Raw genomic sequence first — 22,362 nt, 5'->3', positions numbered from 1 at the left:
TGACTATAATCCAGCTAGTCTCAATCTGATTCTAGTAAAACTCTGGTAAATTAGAAGAACTCTAATTGGGCATCAGACATCTCTACAATGATACCCATCTTGATTTGTCTGTATCTGCCTGGATGACTGCTCTGAGCTAAAATATTATTATGTTTGAGACCTAAGTATGATTTTTGCTCTAGTATTAATTTCTGGATCTCGAATCCTTCCAGATACCAAAGGAATACAGTACCACCCTAGAATAATGCCAAGTAATGCTCATTTTTTTCCCCGCAGCATGGGCAACCAATTGCCGATTCATACTTCCATTACATCACAGTTGGATTACAGAAGTGCTTTTAGTCTGACCTCTGCATGTCTCTTGCAGTTCATTTGTAGATAATCCAGAAGCTAGCAGCTGGACTTCATTTTTGTTCCAGCAGTCACCATTTTATAATGTTTCTCCAATTCACTACGAATTCCACTATTGACAAATCAATCCCAAACCTCAAAAGGTATTTAAATTTAGTGTGCTAAAGCAGAGAGAAAATATTATCATTTACTTGCCATAAGTTTATGGCACTCAACTACACTTTACCTTTCATTCCCTATATATCAAAAGGGTGTAATGCTACTATTCTACCCCAGAAGACTAATGAAATACTTAGCAAAAGTAAATGGTTATAAAACACTTTTTAAAATCAAAGTGCTGTTTTTTCTTTTAACCTTGCATAGAACTCTGGTTCAATTTTTCAGCCTTTCCAAGTCCTCATAATTCTGTGGTTTCATAATAAAGCAGGCAGATGGTTTAGTCTCTGAACATATGCTTTAAATGCCCCTTTTGCTATTTCAAAAGAATGGACCGAATTGTGCCCTCAAATAATCACAAGAAACTTTAAGGAGGCTGCCTCTTGAAATCTGAGGACAAAACGTTATCCAGTGGGAATTAAACATTTAAAAAACACATTTTCTGAACTTTCTTATGGACTCTACATACTGAGGCAAACTGTATTATTTTTTAATAAAATAGGATATAGTAAGGAAGAATCTTAACTAGCACAATATCACATGGTTCAAGAAATAGACTAGGAGGTAAACTATACATTTTATATACTTATATTTTAAAATTCTGATTCTCTAAAACTTTATGAGAGTCGTCGGATTTAATTTCTGGGTATTGCCAGATTTTCCTTTTTTATTATTATTGCTATTACTATTACTGTCATGGAGATGCTTTATTGGTAAAGCACTTTGCAATTATTAATTAGTTAATTTAGTTTAAATTATGTTTATGCCTTTGTTTTAAATCCATGTTATTCATAGTTATTACAACCCTAAAATGCTATTTCGTCAGCCAATTATTCTCATTTCAAAACAGTTTGTTGTCGATGAAAGCACATTTTCCAGGTTTTCACAGGATATGAAATTCATCCTCAGTGGCTATATTTGTTTTGATAACACTGTTCACATAACCTAGCTGTACTTAGGAGAGTATCTATCTATGTTTCTTAATGTCTACATTTTATACATAGAAGGAGGCTTTATTTCCATACTTAACCACACTTTTGTGTATTTAAATTTGGTTTTGGAAAAGCCTCTAAACTAATTTCACTTATCTCACAATGTCCCCAAAACTCAGTAGTCTGATCAACATTTCAGATATAAAGACCACACAATTGACAATAAGGATCCTTCGGTTATAACAGAAGCCGGAGTTTAAGTAACTACATATTCCAAAACTGTAATGTCCCTTTAGAAATTCTGAAAAAAGAACTAGCCTGGTGCTAAAGTAAAACAGAGTTTACTTTAAAAAATAAATGCAATAGTTGTACCCAAATGTGTTTGGGTCACTGTTAAGACAGTTCATAATTAACAATGTTGAGAATAACTCAAGAGCCTTAAATCAAGTGATAATTTTATACATATATCCACAAATATCTGAGCAAAGTTGGTAACTATTATTGGGGCAAAACATTAACATAATCTTCTGCTGAAAAAGACATAAAGTAACTGAGAAATCCGTCCTCCCTCCTCATTTCTCTAACTTTCACAATAAATGCAGCACTGAAAGTAAATTCTTAGTCAACTTAGAAATACACCGAGCAGTATTCCAATAAACAACAAATTGATTTTAAAAACTCACCATATTAAAAATTTCCCCCATTTTTTCCTTGCCTCCCCTTGTTCTTTCACTTTTCATGCACACACAATCACACTTACCTGCACAAGTCTGAAACATCAGTCTATATATATTTTTTGAAATGTACTCTGTACCGATGCATTTTTCTGTGTTTCTTTCTAACCCTCGGGAATGTTAAGAATTTAGGAAGAGAGCCACAGCTTAAGAGAGCAATTATTTGCCAGTAAATACTCAATTTGCTTGTCCTGTGATTTTTCTTCTAACTTGAATATTCAATAATCCGTCCCTGACTGCGTCACAAGCACAAAAAGTCTTTTCTCCAAAGGAGAACACTTTCGCCAATCAACCTTCAGCCATGCCAGGGCACAGCTCGTCAGGGTGATTTGTTAGCTTTAATTAATAATTCCTCACGCTGGCCATTTTAACAAATAACGCAGTGAGCCTGGGACGCTAGATGGCTGTGATTCAGGCCGATAAAACTACAGTGGAAAGGGGGTGGGAAGGGGTGTGTGTGGGGAATTCAGACGCCGTTTATAAACACCTCTAATCATACTCTTTCAGTTTACAATATAGAGGACATCTCAGCTGAATTACCACGTTATGTCCACCAATTTGTATTCAGATGGGAGCCATATGTTCCTCCACTTTATCTGCGAAGGCCTCCTCGGTGCCAACACCATCGGGCAGACAACATTTACAAAAGAGGTCTCTAGCCTCCAGATTGCAAAAGTTTACTGCAGGGTGAAGTTGAGAAATCAGACATATATGGCACTTCTCAGTGAGCCGGTGTAACAGTCCAGAAACACAGAGGTAAGATGCATGAGTGTTAGATTTATTCTTATCCTGTTTCTGATACTGGGCATTTCATTTAGTCTTAAAAAAAAACAAAAACCTCATACCTCATCCTCAAAACAGCTAACAATAATGGCTGATTTGTTCACACATTCCACAAACATTTATTGAATCCCAACTATATGCTAAGCACTGTACTAAAGCCTGAGATTTTCTTTTGAAACTGAGACTTTTCCAGTTAACTGTCACAATCCATATGGGGTGCAGGGGGGGCGGTGCAGGGGAGATTTTTTCGAACTTACAGATAATGTGCTTGAACAAAGCCATCAAACAGGTAGCGCACAAATAAAAATAAAGATTCATAACACCACCTGTGCGGTTCGAGTCCATGTGCAAAAGTGATGCTCAGGGTAAAAACAAAGAATACTAACAGGTAAAAGATATTTTTTCAAAGATTAGAAATTTTCCCTCAAAGTGACTAGAGCATGCAGAAACATATCAATCAGCAATGTTAAAAGGTTCACAAGCGCTTGAGGAACATGGTAATACACAGGAAATTTTATTCACATCCCTGATCTAATTGTGTGTGTGTGTGTGTGTGTGTGACGACAAGTTCATTAATTATAGGAAACCTATTTATTGAGCACCTACACTATCCTAGGGACTGAATAATACTGGGTTCTGAGAGATAAAGCACAGCTCGTGTCTTCCAGAAGCTCACAGTTTAGTCACTAGACTCTAAAAGAGAAAATACACATCTAAATAGAAAATTATAATATAATATAGCAAGAGCAATGACACAAATATGCCTAAAAGTACCAAGCAGGGCTCCCAGAAGTGATGCATGGACTGTATCTGAAGGCAGAGTTGGAATATCATTGGTAGGAAGAACAGTCTAAGGGGAAGCAAACCTTTGAACCCTTTCTAAAACTCTTATTAGAATGACATTACCATTTAGGAACTATGGTAGGTAGTTAAAGGACGATAATTTCAGATCCATAATGGTATACATTTTGGGGTTGAAAAAATAAATTTCTTAAGAAAAAAAGGCTCCCCAAAACTGTAACATCTTGACATCATTAGAAAAGTATGTGGTATCTCAAGAACTACAACGAATTGTGACAACATACGTGCTTCTCACTTTCACTGTTTCAGTTGTCTCAGGCAAATAGGAAACATTCACGACACATCTGCCTTTTTGCTTTTTTACCAGCTCATTTATCTTATTTTATTATGTACATACTTCTGTTTTCATTGTACCATAAGATAAATCATATTTGCATGACCATTAGGATGGGGAAAACCTATATCCATTTAGTGGTCACACATATAACTGTTGCCAGAGAGTGGACACTATATGGTACTAAGGGTGAAATGTTGAGAAAATAAATCATACCTCCAATGTCCCCAAAAGGCTTTTTCAGGAGTCCGTAAATGTTTCTGCAAATTACAAGGCAGCACAGAACCACATGCTATAGTAGCTCCCTATTCCCTTGTTAAAACTGTGTAGACTCTTAGAAGGTAATTCAAAATTGTCTACATCTTTATTTATTTATTTAATTAGTTTCAGGTGTACAACACAGTGCAATAGTTATACTTTTTACCCCTCAGTGACAACACCCCTCCCCCAATCTGCCACCCCACTCCCCCCATATCATACATATCTATTACAATTCCATTGACTCCACTCTCACACTATACTTCACATCCCATGACTATATATATATTCAATTATAGTTGGCATTCAATATTATACAACATCAACTTCCAGTGTACAGTGCAGTAATCAAGCCTCTACCCCATCCATGAAGTCTCCCTAACAAGACATGTGACCATCTGATACCCTACAAAATATTTACAACATTATTAATTATATACCCTGAACTGTCTTTCATATAATATCATCTACATCAGCGGGTCTCAACCTTCCTAATGCCACGACCCCTTAATACAGTTCCTCATGTTTTGGTGACCCCCAGCCATAAAATTATTTTCGTTGCTACTCTATAACTGTAATTTTGCTACTGTTATGAATCGTAATGTAAATATCTGATATGCAGGATGTATTTTCATTGTTACAAATTTAACATAATTAAAGCATAGTGATTAATCACAAAAATAATATGTAATTATATATTGTGAAATATTTATTTCTAATTATAAATAAATGAAATTTTGTCTTGAAGCATGGAGACGGATAGAGGAGCAGTGTCTCGGTTCCGAAGACCATCGAAAATATGTGTTTTCCGATGGTCTTAGGCGACCCCTGTGAAAGGGTCGTTTGACCCCCAAAGGGGTCTTGTTCCACAGGTTGAGAAGCGCTGCTCTACATCTCTAGAAGCAGCGTGAGATAGTGCTTACACAGAGGGGAGAGGGAGTTGGAGTCATAGAGGCTTAGGTGTGAATCCTAGCCTGGGTGCTGACTATCTGTACGTCCTTGGTCAAATTAATTAGGTTCTCTGAGGCTCAGTGTTCTTATCTCTAAAACGGTTTGTTGTGAAAATGGAAGGAGAAAATGTATATAAATAAGGTGCACAGGATAGCAACTAGCCCAGAACAAGTGCACAGTATATGGTGTTTAAAGGATTCAGAGTTAAAGCTTATCACCTACAACTAAGGTTGACTATTTCTGGACCAAATGACACATAGATTGTCTAAGCCTGCCTTAAACAGTAAGTGTAAATAAGTCTTGGATAAAGCAAATCACACTTGGTATTCTGGTAGAATTTCCTTTGACTGTTAATAATAGAGTTGAAATGGTTGTGTTTCAGAAAACAATGCTGACAGACAAAATAGAGATAGATGACACAGGAATGTACCAGTTAATACCAGAAAAAACTTCTTACTTTTCCAAGTGATTAATACATTACACCTTATTTAGCGGAGATTGAAAAGTTTATTTGGGACCCACCACTCAGTACAACCACATGCTCTCCTCAGATAATCTGATGCTGCGAACTTTATTATAATAACACCAGCTAACTCCCAGTATGCTCCAGCTTCAGGCACCCCGATGCCCTCTCCACATACTTTCTTCCTTTGTGGCTCTAAATGCAGCCATCTCCAGCTCTTGACCTAAAATATGGAACAAATACCAGTGGAACACACAGTTACTGATGTTGACAAGGTTGGTTCTAGGTGAAACGGGGTACTCCTTCATGGAGGAGTCATTGGAAGGGCTTCGCAAAGGCTCTTCTCATTTATTTGAATGTGTATGTGAAGTTTCTCCTTTGGGGGTTCCTTGGGCTAAGGGACTGCCTGGACCTTCCATTACTGGTTCTCATTGTATGGCCTCTGGCTGAGATCAGGTATTTATGAGAAAACCAGCAGATGAGTGAATGAGCACAGGGAGTGCCTGAGCCACACAAACCTGTGTGGGAGATCGTGGTCAGCTGGAGCTTTCTAGAAACTGCTTATTTCTCAACAGGAAATCCTAACTGGTAGAATGTCACAGTGTGGAAGGCTAACTCATGTGCTCTCTCCTCAGGATACCTGCATTGGTAACCACGACTTAGTAAACTTTTGGCCCACTTGGGCCCCTTCTTCCTCATTAACTAATTATCTTGAGTCTCCAGACATTGGGAAATTTCCTCCACTGGTTGAAAATGATGACAAACAGAAGTTACCACAGAAACATTTCTAAGTAGATGCCACTTTCTATAACCTTTTTCCAACTAAGTTCCATATAGTTTAGTTTCCAAACTTAAGCATTTTTACATACATAGAATTAAGGAATACTTAATTCCTAAATGTTTTACTAAGTGGTACCTAGATAATGAAGGAGGGAAAAGGTAATCTAATTCCAGTTTCAAATTTAGATTTCTGTCTAAACAAGGATATCAGAAATCAAATATTCTGAAATGGCTAAGTGGTGATTGATACAGTGGGCTGGCTGTACTAGGTTGAGGTGAAAAACTTTCTATTTTCTCACAGTTCCTTGTCCCTCGAGGCACTGTTTTCTTGGTGAAAGGCTCCAACCTTCACAACTGAAAACTGGGATTCCCTGAAGGAGAAAAATGTTTCTTGTCACAAATTAGTTGGGGTGGTTCACAGAGTGAAGGAGTCCAAGATCTTATCAGCTTTCCTGTGACCTTGCTATATAGACGTCATTTAATACTCCCTATGTCTCAGTTTTCCATCATCTTATCTAGGATGCCTAAATGACATGATCAAGGTAACGTGGAGCAAAGATTTCGACCATATCATAAAGCATGTGCTAAAGCCCAGGGTATCCAAATGATAACTACCAGTATCATTTGGTAAAATAACATTAACACCCTGTACAATCTTAAGTAACATTATTGAGCACCTCAGTGCCTCTCCTTTTTCAGCTATCAATGGGTATACTCATGGTTACATTTTTCATTAAAGAGTTTATTGAAATGGAGACTGTTGCAAAATCTTAAAAATATTAAATTTTTTCAACAAAGTTCCATACAATGTAAAAAAAAATTTTTGACCAACATAAGCCCTAAAGTTGATTTTCAAATATAATAGAGGAATTGATTTCAAAATACAGAGGTATAAGATGAAGTAAATGTTTCCAAGCATATTTAGATACTTATGAAAAGAGAGCATTAAAAGACAGGGAGCAACATCGCCTTTTCTTTGTATCACTGGCCACGTTGTATGGTGGCTCCAAGACCCCAGTGATAAGAAAACAGAATCAGGAAACGTGATTTTTAGCAGCCTATTGCATGATACAGAAAATAAAATGTATTCACTGATAGGCTGGCAGAAATGTTATGCGTGGGCTTCTGAACCAGAACTATATGAGCAGCTTTTCATACTGGGCAGCGTCCTGTTCCTGGAGTGTCCCCTTACAACTCCAGCCCACCTCTCATTTTTTTTTGTCCTATAGTGTTAGGTGGGAGTAATGACCAAAGGGAGGGGCAAAACAAACAGAAGCAGTCACTGTAGCGGAAGCCACTCCAAGGATGGAAGAGCAGATGTGGCTATGCTTGCCAACACTGGAACCCAGTGGGTGGTCATCAGCAGGGTGCCCTGGGAACCACATGGGCCTCTCCTGGGGGGTCAGCGCCCCGATCCTGCTCAGGACCACTACCTGCTAAGGATTAAATGTGCACACTTCCCTGCCCACTCACAGCATTGGATTTCAACACAATTCTGTGCTAGTATTATGCTTACTGAATGATCTCAGTGTGATAGACACTATACAAATTACCCAAAAGTATTCCTTTCTACTCAAAGTTCACACCTTAAGGGATTCTAAGGAGAACTCTGAGTTTCCTACATAATAGGTAAAATCTTGGGCAACTTGTAGATAATTCGATTTCTAATGTTTTATCAAATATATTACTTTAGTTTTCATTATGTCATAAGAAAATACATAATACATTAATACCTCAATTATCCAGCATTGTCCTGTACACTTATAATCCTATCTTGATTTAACATGCTCAAGATCCCAGAAAAGAGAAAATGGAGACCTTGAGAAATGAGAAAAGTTGCTATAAAGTACACATGATTGTCCAAACTCATTTATCAGTGAGACTTTAGCCTGAAACCAATATATTCTTCCTTAATACACAATAACCTCAGTTACCCGCAACTTCCATTCATCTTAGATGGGAAGATGGGACACTTCCAGAAGAAAGCACAGTGACAAATATATGAAACCACTCTGTATCTCAGAATGAAGAGGAGGCAGAGTACCCACACAGGGAAGGGATGAAGTGCCCAAGGCTGAGAACTATGTATAGCTTGCCAACATGTCCATAATTGAGTCCTGCAGAAATCAATATGGTAGAGCTCTACACAGAAAAATCACATTCATAATTGCTATGGGTTGAATTTTGTCCTCTCAAAATTCATATGCTAAAGTTCTAATGCCCCTGTACCTCAGAATGTGACCTTATTTGGAAATAGGGCCATTGAAGGTGTCATTAATTAAGATGAGGTCACAATGCAGTAGAGTGGGCCCCTAACCCAATATAACTGGTGTCCGTATAAAAGGGGGAGGGGGTGTTTGGACACAGACACGTACACAGGGAGAGCACTATGTGAAGATGGAGTTTCTGGAGATGTTGCTACAGGCCAAGGAAGACCACAGTTGCCAGCAAACCATCACAAGTTAGGCAAGCAGCGTGAAACAGATTCCCTCTTAATAGCCCTCAAAAGAAACCAACCCTGCTGACACCTTGATCTCTTCCAGCCACCAGAACTCTAACACAAGACATTTCTGTTGTTGCAGGCACCCAGTTTGTGGTCCTTTGTTATAGCAGCCCTAGAAACTTAATACACTAATTGTGAATAGGGAATCAGCATGTAAAAATTAATTCATGATTAGAACACTTTGTTCAAGACAGTGGAAAAATACAAGATTTACTGCAGAAAAAGTGTCATTAATATGCTTTAAGTAAATAAACCATGTGTTGTTTGAGTGGCACTAGATGACTAAAATACATGAAACATACAGTTTTTGTTTTTTGCTAATGCAACAGGCTACTGCCACCTTTACTAAAAAGGCAAAATGATATGCACTCTACAGAAGATATCAAAGAAAGAGTCCCCAACCTCTAAGAAGAGTTTTGACTAGCAAAGCAGATGATGTGAACTTACTTTTATTTGTTTAAAATACATAGCTTAATGAGTGTGAAATGGTTACCAAGAGAAGTTATTGGTCGAGAAGAGGCTGCTTATTTAGAAGAGAACTATTAAGAAATGGGATTTGAGTCTAGAACAATATTAAATAGGCATTCATCTAGATGAGAAATTATAAACAATTCTAAGTACGTGGAATAGTGGGGGAAAGTAAGAAGACTGAGGCAAAACAAGAGTAGGAGGGAAGGCATGGAGACAGCAGTAGAGGGAATATGAGAAGGCTAGCTGGTATTGACAGTCAAACAATCTGAAACGGGCACAGAAAATGATAAAAAAGTCTGGCAGCCTGTAAGAAAGACAAGAGAGGGTAGCGTTCTTGTATTCTGAACAAGAGTAGAGTTAAAAACATCTAGTGTAAGAATTAAGCTCTCTTTAAAAACAGTGCTTTGAATGCTTTTGTATAAAAAAGAAAGACTGTGCCTTGATTTTTCTTTAAAAGGATTCAATAGTGGAATGGAAACTCTTTTTTTATTTAAGCGAAAGCTAAGCAGTTATGGCAGGTAGGTCAAGGAAGAAATACTTCATGGAACAGGAAGCTATAACTTTATACAAAGCACTCTCTGGAGAAGTTACCAAAAATAAATAAATAAATAAAGAAAGAAAGAAAGAAAAGAAAAGAAACAAAATAGCCCCATGAAGTTTGTTTCTTGTGTTAAATAGCTTTAAAATCCTACCTCTCCTAATTGTTCTTAACATTTTATTCAGCCAATTATCAATTTAATCTGGGGAAAGAAAAATCAACTTGACTTTTTGACAGCCAAGTCAATCCAACTGGAAAATTCGAATCCTGCAAGAATAGGGCATAGGGAAATCTCTGCTTAGCAACATTTTGAAAGCCAACAGAAATCCATAATAACAGAATCACCTCTTTCTTCCTTTACCAAATTCCTTCTCTCAAAAAAAATTAATGGCAATACAAATATACTCTCGGATGAGATGAAAAAGTAAAGAGTTATTCACTCTTTATGGTAATAGGAAGTATTTGCTGAAGACAGTCCAACCTATAATCTTTTTCTAGTCTTCACAGAAATTGGAGGTAGCCCTGCCCACATCTCTAAAAACAACTCAGTTATACCACTAAATAGAAGACTTGCAGTTTAATTTCATCTATTTCTATGTTAATTCACAAATCAATTTAATTATTTGTTTTATTAATTGGGCCTAGACGATAATGTTCAAGTAGGAAGCCCAAATGTTGAAAAAGGCAGGTGAGGGATATTTTTTATATAGGTATTACCTTTCCTTTCCACTGATTTCTAAATGATTTCTGCATGGAAATGATTGTGCAGAGCACGGCTACTTCCTGTGGAAAGGATAGAATGCTCTCAAAACTGAGAAAATAGTAAAACGAATACATTCCCATCAATGGGAAGGGAAATGAGAAGTAAATGACGAAAGGGATAATATTAAAGTATTAAAGAAATACTTTTTGGGAGGGGGCCTTACTCAAAATGATGCTTGTTTAAACTTTCTCCTCTGAAGAGTAATTGAAAAGAAAAAGAAAAAAAGAAGGAAGGAGGAAAAAGGAAAGGAGGAAAGGAGGGAGGGAGGGAAGAACAAGAAAATAAAGCGTTTGAGCATAAAAGCAAGAAAACAAGAAGATGAGAAAGTAGGAAAGAAGAGAAAGTCATTGATAGAGGTGTTACTCTCTCACCCACCTTCCCACTGGCTGGCCCTTGAATCTTCCTTCCCTACTACCCACCCAAACCCAAATGTTTGGGACACAACTGAAACAGCTGAACAGAGTGGGAGAGGGAAAGCTCTCCCCTCCACTGATGCTCACTGAGGCAACCATATCTGTAATTCAGCAGGTCCAAGTGTTTTTAAGCTCTAGTGCACCTTTGAGAATAAATGAAAGTTATGAACCTCTCCAAGGGAGAGAGAAAGGGCGCATTTACAAATACATATAAAGTATACACATAAATATGCATATACATACATATAAAATATATTTGCATACACTTTTAAAGGGCTCCCATAAACTCTAAACTGATCTCTGCACTCTCTAACCACCCATTGGCTCGATGTAAAGAACCATGGCCTCTAGAATCGGGACCAAGCCAAAAGAGGTGAGGGTAGGGACTTAGAGAAACGAAAATGGGATCTAATTCCAACCAATCAACCAACCAATAAACACATGCATAAAAAGGATGTCTTTTATCTCTAAGTCAACCAGGAAATTCTGACTCTTGTCAATGTTTTTGGACTTTCAAAGATGAAAATATATGGCTTCACTAATGAACTATTTAACAAAAATAAAGTATATGGCAAGATATAAATGTTATAGTGATTCTGCATGTTTTTAATCATTAATTTTACATTCCTGGCTGTTAACTGCCTCCAATAATACACTGACTTCTACTGCTGCCCTGATTTTCAACATCAGCTCTAACATATACAACAGCATTGAAAACCAACACCACTTCATCCTGTGAATAACAACTCATCAGACATAAGAAATAACATGGAGACGTCGAAAGAGATTCCAAAACAAACAAACAAACAAACAAACAAACAAACAAATTTTAGCCTTTTAAATAGACTGCATATATAAGGAACGCAGACTATGCCTTAACTGTATCGAGAATTGTTCGTATTTGTTTAAAACATAATGCTTTACACAGTATTTCATAATCTTTAAATGCCTTAAGATATCTCTAGCTCATCTGATTGGGACATCAATTTTGGAAAGCAAAGGAAAGATATATTACCTTTATTTTACAAGTAAGGAAACTGAGGCTGTAAATGATTAAATGATATGCTGAATATCATTAATGTAATGTAGCAAAACAAAAACAAGAACTCTTTTTTTTGACAGTTACCCAGTAATTTTTTTTGACAGTTACCCAGTAATTTTTCTGCTATCCTATACTGCACTAAAAAAATGTTCATCAAAGCAAAGAACAAACAAACAAAAAACAAACAAACAAAAATGTTCATCACACATAACTTATTTAGGCACCTAAAGTTGTCTTACTTTGGAAATGAGGATAATGTTATATACCCTCAAATGAGTTCAAATCCATATTTGTTTCCTACATGGAATTTGTGGATGGAATGCAGAAAAACAAAAAGTATATTAGCTATAAGTATCCAAACTGAGTATTTTCTTCTACATCTATATAAAAAAAAAGAATACTCAGAGTACTCTAGAAATATATAATGGAGCTGACCCATTCTTCTAGAATTCATCTGTGACAGGTAAAATAATTACACCTCAAAATGTCCACTCTCTAATACTTGGAACCTCCATTACATGGCAAAATGTTATTGATGTGGAAAAGGGACTCTGCAGGTGCAATAAAGGTTACAGACCTCATAATAGGGAGAGAGTCCTAGATTATCCAGATTTAGAGAACTTGACCTTTGAAGAATTACTCAAGTTCAGAACCTAAAACTTTCTGAAGTATAACAACATGTTGAAAACAAATACTTTTATAATCAACTGGAAATGATTCTCACAGTAAAGGGTAAATTCTTAGCAGGTTATACACATTCGACTTTATAATTGTATCACAGTATGAAATAACACAAACGAAAATAGGAGGAAAAACAAATATAGTGATTAAAAATTCTTATAGAAACAGGATAAATGCAGTTAATTTTTTTTCCCTCATAGAGACAGAAAATATATCGAGGTAAAAATTATTAACACCACACTTTGTAGCTTTCCCACTGTATTCCATGAGGCCACACCAGAAAGCATAATTCTACCAGCTTGGTTAAGAGCAGTGCATGATGGTGAAGCCCACGTGAGAAAAAACACTCACCTTCTTCTTCTTTTGAATACCATGTTCTGTTTCCTACAGGTCCCAGAAAACTTATTAAAAACTTTGGTCATTCTATAAGGAGATATCATATCAGATAAGGGGCTCTGAGGCTCACGCACAGCAAATTAATCCCCATTTTATTTCTGTCCTAATCGAATATTTCTAAAGGGGATGGATAATAATAAATCCCGCCAACTCTCTTTTTTAGGGCTATTCAGATACAAAGTAAACCAAGAACATTTTAAAATGCAATCTCATAAAAATATGCTTTGCTTAACCTCTCTCCCTCTTTAAAAAATAAGAAAGGCATGATGTTCTTTTTTTTGTTAATTAATTCATTTTAGACAATTCCTTAAATTTTCATTTTAATAAATTTTTGTGTGGGTGCATTAATTACTTTCAAAGCTGCTTTACAACTGTTACCTATTAAAAGCCTTTGTTAGTGAATAAAAAAAGAAAAGAAAAAGAAAAAGAAAAAGAAAAAAACTTCCAGCGTGCCCCCTCCCTTCTCCATTCTGAGCAGGTCCTTGCTATCAACTGCTGGAGTATGCTCGCTTTGCACCTAGAGCTATAATTATTTTGCTTTAATTTTACAAAACCTTTTGTTCCATTCCCACGAGCCCACCTGATCCTTATATTACACTGGCTCTATTAAAACACTCATGCAGAACAAAGCATGGCTGTACTGATTCATAAGTAACTTTTTTTTTTCTCAGGAAAATGCCACTGGCTAGGGTTCGAGACATAGTCCTGGCAATTTGCATGTATTAGAGAAGAAAAAAAAAGTTGTTTCAGAGTGTTGTATTCTTCTCCAACATCCTTTCTTTGCATTGCTGTTTTTGTGTTTTAAAAAAATATTTTGTTATATTTAGTTTTACTCTGTAGCAATGGAAGTGATGCAAGGTTGAGGATGGTGGGTATACTAAAGGATTGTAATCATGTTGCAATTTCTCTTATTCATATGGCTAAGATCTTTTTAAAGTCACTTTTGTTGCCTTCTTTAATTTTCCTCCTCTCTCCTTACTCCACCCCTTTTCCTTGAGATCTTGCAACACATGTGGGCTTTTGGCAGAAGAAAATTGCAGTGACTCATCAAGAGAATTGTTTGTTTGCTCTGAGGAGCACCCTGAGGACCCTCTGGGCTGCACACGGAGCCCTTTGATCCTAGGAAATTTATTTCTTCCAGATGTTTTCCCCACAGCCACCTTTCTGCAATGTCCCTCTTCATTATGTAGCATAAGAAAAAACACTCAAGACCCAGGGCTTTGGCATACAGCTTTCCCAAAAGGAGTGTGACAGGGAGTTGACATTTGATTGGGCCATTGGGTTCTCCTTGCCTTAGGCAGAATGATGGAGAAAGGTTAACATTTAGGAAGGCAGAATTGGGTCTCTTCAGGCAAGTGTCCTTAGAATTAAGATAGAAATTATGTGAACTGGGCCAAAGAAAATATACAAATCTGCAGACCATTGCTCATGGACCTAGCCTTATACAATCCCATAAAGTCTTAAAGCTTGGATCTGTCCAATTGTTCCATTTAAAGCACAAAGATTGGACAGGAAAGTGATGTCTTTCAACATTTCTCATATTTTCTTGGTCTTACTGAGGGCGCTAGAAGAAATGATAAGGAAAAACAAGGCAGGAGATAGAGGGCTGATGCACAGATTAAGGCTGCGTGCTGACTAAACAATGTGCCTCCCAAATGATGGCTATCTCCTGATCCCTGGAACTATGAGTGTTACCTTAGGTGGCAGAAAAGGACTAGGCAGACATAATTAAGGATTCTTAGATGATGAGATTATCCTGGGTTACCTAGATGGGGATGTAATCCCATGTATCCTCATAAGAAGGAGATTTCCAACAGACACAGGAGACTTCAGTGTGGCCATGGAAGCGGAGACTGAAGTGATGCAGCCACAAGCCAAGAAATGTTGGCAGACACAAGAAGCTGGAACAGGCAAGAAAACAGATTCTCCCCCAGAGCCTCCAGAAGAAACACAGCCCTGCCAGTATCCTCATTTCAGCCCAGTGATACTGATTTTAGACTTCTGGCCTCCAGAATTGTGAGAGAAATAATTTCTGATGTTTTAAGTCAACAAGTTTCTGGTAACTTGTTAAAGCAACCATGGGAAACTAATACAACTGGTAGTTGTTTCAAGGCCCTATTGTTCAACATAGTCCTGAAATCATCAGTCCCAGGTGGTGGAGTGAGGAGTGGAAAACAGGGTGACAAGATTTGAAGAGAAAGTTCTTTGTGGAGATGCTGGAATGGAACTTGTGATCTACAACAAGCTGAGAATGAAAATAAATAGGACAAAGTGAGTACATGAGGGCATGTAACAGATTATACAGACTGTGAACGGAAAAGCTCCAATTTTCTAAGACTAGCTTGCATATTGTATCCAGTAGGACAAATCAACCATATTTTCCCTTTAAAATAAATGTTCATATATAATACATTGCCAGCCATTTTTTCCTAAATCAACTGTCAGTAGAATGAACTTTACTGTCAATTGACTTGGCATGTATGTGTTATATTTGGCATATGTGTACTATGCTATAAAAGTGAAGAGCCTCTGTCTGCACTTAAGGTAACTTTCCTATAGCTATTCAAAGGACAATAGATTTATAAAGATTAACCCCAAAATAATTTCATACCTAAACGCAATAATTCTTAAAAAGATGTATTTAACCAATAACTTAAATCTGGAAAAGTCCAACAGCAAAATGACTATTATGTGACCAAACCACCCAGTTATCACTTTCTCTAGTTCATCATTAAAAATCTACAGCAGCTGTGTCATCAAAAAGGACAAGGAAGATTTGTTATGCTCAACATGAGATCAGTAGACACACTCCCACTGATACAGATGAAATGAAGTTCTCAGGAGCCGAAAGGGGTTCTGGATTAATCAGCAAATGAGAAGAACTGAGAAAATCAAGTAGGAATGTTGACTCTATTTTCTATGAATACAGTCTATCTTTGAAAAGCTAATAGAGATTTTCCTTTTGAAGATAACACTCAAATGACAGGATATATAAAAGATGGTCATTTGTTTTTTGCTATTTTCATATAATTACCACTGAGTATTCATTTGATAGTAGGTTTAAAAAAAGGAAGAACGCAATACTCTATTTTTTAACAAAATAAACGATACACTGATGATTAACATAGCTATTGCACAGAAGAAATATATCCCAGGGCAGTCAAATTACCAGGGGGCTAAAAAACTGGTAGCTACCCCTCTGCACCTACATTTGGGAAAGCAGGTATAGTGGAAATCTCAGTGCATTGCCTTTCCCATATCCTACCACTACCAGCTGTACCCTGACCTAAGGCCATTCAAGGTTTCAGGACTTCAGAGTTTCACTATCTGGAGTGAAGAGCAGTCAATACAAATTCCACCTGCATATTCCCCTGTCTCATTGTTTTATTTGCCTCAATACCATTCACACCTTAAGACTGGAAGAATAGAATGCATATCTTTGAGTGTGGTATAAGTTTTCACAGTGCCACATAATTACAGGTTTCTTTACTCATTTATTAACCCTTCCAACAACCCAGCGGACAATTGTTAACTTTCCCATTTATTACCATCCCACCCATTTCTGTGAGTTCCTAGTCAGCTGGGGACATGTTTTCTTTTTAACTAGCTCCCCTTAGCTTTATGACATCAGTAAGTTTTTGAAGAGTAACTGCTTGACATATAATTTAAGGCACAGGAGAATGGGTGGCCAGGATCAGTGGTAATTGGCCCATTTGGCTCTGCAAACACTGCAATAAAACAGAGTGCTAAGGATACAAAACATAAAATGTTGTTTTAAAATCCCAATACAAAAGTACCTTAACTCCTTTAGCATAGATTATGATCCTAAAAACTAATAATCTGTACTTTTCCATAACAAATAGGCTGTACTATCACAAATATAGGAGGATGAGTTTAATATGATATAGTGTGTTGTGAGGGTGGAATGGTTGAGATAACAGGGCTTTAAATATCAAGGGTCAAGGACATTTAGGAAGATGCAATATAAACATGGGTATCTTTTAAATGAGCAAGGTCTTGTCTCCAGCATTTTAGTCATCCTGTTTTTGGAACTTGGATTTATCAAAGTCTCAGGTTATCAGTTACTTAGCATATATTTTCCAATAAATAACCTTAATCATGCATTAAGATCTTCAAAGTTGGTAGATTTATACAGTCCCTTCAACATGGGCAAATTGCATACACAAAAATGTAAAATTAATACTTTTTTTCTTTGAAGCAATTCAGTGAATTAAAAAAGAAACCTGTAATGAATAAAACCAGATGTTAAAGTCTGGATAAAAATGTTCTATGTTAATGGCTGTCATGATGTGTGTTGGTTACAGATTATTATATATATGATTTTTTTAATAAAATGGGATCTACATCAAATATATAGATAGGTCATAGAATCTTCCCATAGGGACTTTTAAGATAATCTAAACCAATCCCTAATTTTACAGATAAAAAAAAGTGAGCATTTTAATAAACCCTATTTAAGATTCGTATTGATACAAAATGACTTTAAAAAAAGGCAGAAAAAGACTTAATAGAAGGTTGGTGAAGGAAAGAGAAAAAAGAAGAGATGGGCTCTTTCACTGGAGGAGAGCACTAAGCTGGGATGCATTTTCTAATATGCATCCAGGTTTTTGCTGCAGATAGGCTTAAATATTACAAAGATGGTAGCATCCGTTTTTAAAAGAATTGCTTAGATTATTCACATATAAACAGTTTAGACAGATTTACCTCTAGGGAATCACATGACTCATCGTAAATAAACAAACATGTTCTCTATTTCTAACATGGTAACTGTCCATTCATTTATACTACATATCACCTCTTAATTTGCCAGCATATGCAAATTAAAGGGAAACAGAATGGACATTATTAAAATCTATTTTAAAACAAAGATTATCCCATAAAAACAGAGAAAATGTGAATACTATTTAGAGTTATATAAAGATAAATTTTAATTTGGAAACTTGTTACTAAAGGATATATAAACTTGTTAAAAGTACAGGCTCAGGCTTCCTGGGACTGAACCTTGGTTTCGCCACCTACTTGACCTTGGGTAAATTTATTCCTCTGTACGCCTTAGTTTTCTCACCAGTAAAATTAGGATAACAATAGTGACTATTTAAAAGAGTTGTAGAGAGAGACAGACCTGGGGCAAGATGGTGGAGTAGGTAAAAGTTGTGTTTCCCTCCTCCCATGACCACATTAAAATTACAACTAAATTATAGAACAATCAACTTGGAGAAACACCTGCAGACTAGTTGAACAGAAGTCATATAACTAAGGATATAAAGAAGTCATGTCACGACTAGTAAGAGGAGTAGAGACACATAACAGGCTGGCCCCACACCCACATGTGGTCGTTGAGAACTGGGAGGAATAGTATATTGGCTGTGGAGGTCCCCCGAGAGGAGTGAGGGGTCCAAGCCCCATACCAAGCTCCCAAGCCCAGAATATTAGTGTGAGGAAGAGAAGCCCTGTAACATCTGGCTGTGAAAATAGGCTAGGAATCCATCCATCCTGGTGAGACAGAAGGCTGCTAAAAACACAGACGTCCTCTTAAAGGGCCCGTACACAACCTCAATTCCCAGGCACTCAACCTGGGCTCCGGCAGTACAACGTAGCTTGGGAGGCATCAGAGACATACAGGGAGAAACTGAGTTGTGTGACTTCAGTGCAAGGGCTGGAGGAACGGCTGCCATTGTCTCTGTGTCAAGCCCTCTTCCTGTGAAGCTGGAGGGCCTGACGCCATCTTTACTGTATTGACCCTTCTCCGCACACAATCAAATCTGAATCTGCATCAGCCTGCTGAAATCCACTCGATCCACCCTGATAATTCCCTGGGACCCTGCCTCACCCAACTCACACACTGCTGGAGGCTCTTTCAGCAGCAAACAGCCAGCCTCTGCTTACAAGCTGCCTGAGGCACTTTTGGCTGCCAGCAGCCAGCCAGGGCCTGTGTTGATGTCTTTCTTGGACAACTCTCAAGGGTCCGTGGGTCCCAGGTGGGCTGTGGATGGCTCGGTGTGCCATGAGCCTTTTGCTGAGTGCCCAAGGCTCAGCACTGGTGCCAAACCTGAATATGCACTAACCTGCTGAACACCACTTGCCCACCCAGGTGACTTGCTGAAACCCTGCCTTACCCAGCTCGCTTACCACACCAGGCTCTCTCAGCAGCTGAGCCTTACAGGCAGCCAGTAGGCACTGGTAGGTCTTGGGGTGCCCTGTGCCTTTTGCTGAGGTGCCCCAGACCCAGTACTGGTGGGAGCCAACCTCAGTTTGCAGTGTGTACTCTCCCACACACCTCCAGGTCCAGCACAGGCAGCCACCAAATGCAGATTGCTTTGTAGCTCCTACCAGGTGGCCTTGGGCCAGTCACAGGCAATGGTAGACCTTGGCCTGCACGGCAGCCCCTCCCAAAAAGCCACAGAGCTAACACACATGAAGGCTGGCTTCAGACCACAACAGAGCACCACCTGATTAGTGCCACAAGTGGCACACACAAAGGGTGGTCTCGGCAAACACCAGATTCTAATGATGTGAATCCTGCTGTGCTGGGTCAGCCCCCACACAGCAGCTCATATGCTGTGGGAGTGGCCAATCCTCACAGCCAGTTAACCTGAGGGTCAGTCTCACCCAATGACAAGCCAATATCAATCAAGGCTCAACTTCAAAAGGCAGGCACACACACCCCACACAAGGGACACTCCCACAGTACCCAGCTCAAGTGATCAGACACACAGCACCATTGGGCCCCACAGGGCACCTACTACATAAGGCTACCAGGCCAAGGCTGGGAGATGTAGTAGATACATGGAAACAAGCGCACACAGAGAGAGAAAATGAGGAAACAAAGAAATATGTTCCAATTGAAAAAACAGAAGAAAACTCAAAAACAATAATAGTAATAATAATGAAATGGAGGCAAGCAATCTACCAGATACAGAATTCAAAACACTGGCTATAAGAATGCTCAAGGTATGTAGTGAGATCTTCAACAAAGAGATACTAAATATAAAAGAGGAAATAGAAACCATAAGAAAGAGCCAGTCAGAAACTAAGAATACAATTACTGAAATGAAGAACACACTAGAAGAAATCAGTAGCAGATTAGATGAAGCAGAGGATTGAATTGGTGATTTGGAAGACAAGATAGCAAAAAACAGCCAATTAGAACAGAAAAAATTAAAAAGTAAAAATGAGGATAATTTAAGGGACTTCTGGGAAAACATCAAGTGTAACAATGTTTGCATCATAGGGGTATCAAGAGAAGAGAGAAAGCAAGGAATTGAGAACCTATTTGAAGAAATAATAACAGAAAATTTCCCTAACCTGGTGAAGAAAATAGATGTATAAGTCCTGGAAACGCAGATGGTCCCAAAGAAGACGAACCCAAAGATTAGAACAAAATATTCAAAGTGATGAAAAGAAAGGACCTACAACCAAGACTACTTTACCCAGCAAAGCTATGATTTAGAATTGAAAGAAAGATAAAGAACTTTCCACACAAGAAAAAGCTAAAGAAGTTTATTACAGCCAAGCCAGTATTAAAAGAAATGTTAAAAGGACTTCTTTAAGAATATGGGGGGGAGGGAGGGAAGAATATCAATAATAAAATGACTATAACTACTGGTATATACCTATGAATAATCACTTTAAGTGTAAATGGATTAAATGCTTCAATCAAAAGACATAGGGTAGCAGAATGGATCAGACACCAGACCCATACATATGTTGTCTATAAGAGATCTTCTACAGATGGAAAGACACAGAGTGAAAGTAAAGAAATGGAAAAAGATATTTCATGTGACTGAATACAAAAACAAAGCCATGCCGGCCGAGTGGGTCAGTTAGTTAGAGCTCACTCAAGAGTGTGAGCTCTGAGCAACAGGGTCACCGATTTGATTCACAGCCTGAGCTGAGCTGCCGCTGAACTGCCAACAGGTGGCAGAATGGCTTGGCTAAAAAAAAAACAAAGCCAGGGTAGCAATACTTAAGAGAAAAATGAACATTAAAACTAAGACTATAATAAGAGACAAAGAAGTACATTACATAATGATAAAGGGATCAATCCAATAAGAGGATATAACTCATAAACATTTATACGCCCAATAAAGGAGCACCTAAATATATATGTAAAACAAATATTGATGGACATAAAGGGAGAAATGGACACTAATACAGTCATAGTAGGGGATTTCAACACCCCATTGACACCAATGGACAGGTTTTCCAGACAGAAAATCAACAAGGCAACAATGGCCTTAAATGACACATTAGGCCAAATGGATTTAATTGATATTTTTAGGGTATTTCACCCCAAAGCAGCAGAATATAAATTCTTTTCAAGTGCACATGGAACATTTTCCATGATACACCACAGGTTAGGCCATAAAAAGTATCAGTAAATTTAAGAAGGTTGAAATCATATCAAGCATCTTCTCCAACCACAATGGTATGAAACTAGAAATAAATTATAAGAAAAAACTAAAAAGCACACAAACACATGGAGGCTAAATAACACACTACTAAACAACGAATGGGTCAACAATGAGATCAAGGCAGAAATCAAAAGTTACCTTGAGTAAAATGAAAATGAAAACACAATGACCCAAAATCTATGGGACACAATAAAAGCAGGCTAAAGAGGGAAATACAAGCAACACAGGTCTACCTCAAGGAGCAAGAAAAATTTCAAATGAACAATCTAACCTTACACTTAAAGGAACTAGAAAAAGAACAACAAACAAACCCTAAAGTGAGTAGCAGAAAGGAAATAATAAAGATCAGAGCATAAACAAAATAGAGTCTAAAAAAACAACACAAAAGAGCAATGAAACCAAGAGCTAGTTCTCTGAAAAGACAAACAAAATTGTTAAACCTTTAACCAGACAAGAGACAGAGACAGAGATAGAGATAGATAGACAGAGAGAGAGAGAGAGAGAGAGAGAGAGAGAGAGAGAGAGAGAGAGATGACCCAAATAAATAAAATAAAAAATGAAAGAGAAGTGACAACTG

At 37.7% G+C, this 22,362-nt stretch overlaps 1 protein-coding gene across 10 annotated transcripts in view; it reads right to left on the bottom strand.

Annotated features, from left to right (window-relative positions):
- Positions 1-22,362, bottom strand: part of ZBTB20 (zinc finger and BTB domain containing 20) — a 769,723-nt gene that overhangs the window by 404,666 nt on the left and 342,695 nt on the right. The window contains exon 1 of one of the 10 annotated variants that reach the window (XM_019652239.1): positions 2,200-2,498. The exons of the other annotated variants lie outside the window; for them this stretch is intronic. The gene's annotated coding sequence lies outside the window, so the exon portion shown is untranslated. Of the gene's footprint in view, positions 1-2,199; positions 2,499-22,362 lie in introns of those variants that run through there. 10 annotated transcript variants of the gene reach the window in all.

The sequence above is a fragment of the Hipposideros armiger genome, unplaced genomic scaffold, assembly GCF_001890085.2.
Source record: "Hipposideros armiger isolate ML-2016 unplaced genomic scaffold, ASM189008v1 scaffold_176, whole genome shotgun sequence".
Lineage (NCBI taxonomy): Eukaryota > Metazoa > Chordata > Mammalia > Chiroptera > Hipposideridae > Hipposideros > Hipposideros armiger.
The sequence above is the reverse complement of the archived record's forward strand: the minus strand, read 5'-3'. Positions and strand labels throughout refer to the sequence as shown.